Raw genomic sequence first — 1,500 nt, 5'->3', positions numbered from 1 at the left:
CGCCAGCCTGGCCGCCCCTAGTGCGCCCTCGTCTCTCCAGGTGGCCCCTCTGCCAATGGTTTCCTCTGTTTCGGATTTCGACTTTCACCGAGTGCGCTGGTGGGGCAAGGGGCTGGGGCTCTCCGGCAGCTTTACGTGAGCCCCGCAAGTGGCTGCTTCTCATTCGCCTAGACCCCGGGGTGATTGCGGGGCTGCAGCCAATGGCTAGGGGCACAGCTTGAGTCGGAGGAGATGGTGACCCCGGGGAAGGGAGAGAGCAGATGGAGGGGAGTCGGAGTCCCAGAGCAAGGCCCCAAGAGGAAGGAGGAAACTCTGCCTTCCTGCATCCTCCCCACACCCCCAAGAGACTCTGAAAGGAAGGTGGAGACTGAGGTTAAAGCAAAAAAGGTGGGCACTCTCTCCACTAGCCTACCCAAGCTTCAAAAACCCCTAACATTTGTATAGAATCTATCACGGTGGTAAGCACTTTACAAATATTAACTCATTTGATATAACAACCTGAAGAGAGAAATTGTATTATTATCCCCATTTTACAGATGAGGAAACAGAGGCAAACTGAGGTTAAGTGACTTGCCCAGAGTCACCCAATTAGTGTCTGAGGAAGGATTTGAAGTTAGGTCTGAATCCAGTTCCAGCATTCTATCCACTGAACCAGCTAGCTGCCTTCTGCATATTATTAAATTCTGCATGTTGCAGAGTGGACATTCTGTCTGAAATCAGAGGACCTGGGTTCAAACTCTTGCAACCTGGACATGTCATTTAGCTTCCCTGGGCTTTGGTTTCCCTATTTGTAAAAGGACAGATTCTGAAGTCTATGTCCATGATTCTTAAGAAAGGCTACACTCCACACCTAAGAGCTGCCTCTTTGTCTTTAAGGGTTTCTCTCAACTCTGTGACTTGGCTCAACTTCTCTCCTGATCAGTGGAATATTGGGTGACATCAATAGAAACACAATATGTCCAAACATACTGCCCTGTGCCCAGATCAAGCCACATCTGGAGTGTTAGGCTTATTTCAGGGCACCACATATCAAGGGAGACATTCAGAAGTTGTAGAATGTCCACAATAGGAAAAGGCCTTTAGTTTGTGTCTTATAATAATAAATTATAGATGGGGAGATTAACAGTGATTGGGGTGTTTTTAAGTTCTCTATTCAGAATATCATCCCATGGGCCCGTATGATTATAATGTAGCCTATCATTAGCTGCATTACCAGAGAAAGATGGCAGTTTTAACTAGCAGTCTTATGCTTTCTTACATGTGACTATAATTATTATAGTGTTCATTGACATTAACCACTGTGGGATGAAATCACTTGAAAAACTGACAGGCTACAAGATGCATTCATCACTCATTAAGTCATTGAACCTGCAATTAAATGGATAAAGATATGAAGCCTTTATAAGATTTGTGGGAACATGAGAAAAGAAATGTGGGACCCTCCCTTGGAATCCCTTAGGGATGAGCTCTGGATCAAACATGTTTGCAACTACCTAAAGA

Source organism: Sarcophilus harrisii, chromosome 4 (genome assembly GCF_902635505.1).
Source record: "Sarcophilus harrisii chromosome 4, mSarHar1.11, whole genome shotgun sequence".
In the NCBI taxonomy this organism is placed as follows: domain Eukaryota; kingdom Metazoa; phylum Chordata; class Mammalia; order Dasyuromorphia; family Dasyuridae; genus Sarcophilus; species Sarcophilus harrisii.
Note: the sequence above shows the minus strand (reverse complement) of the source record.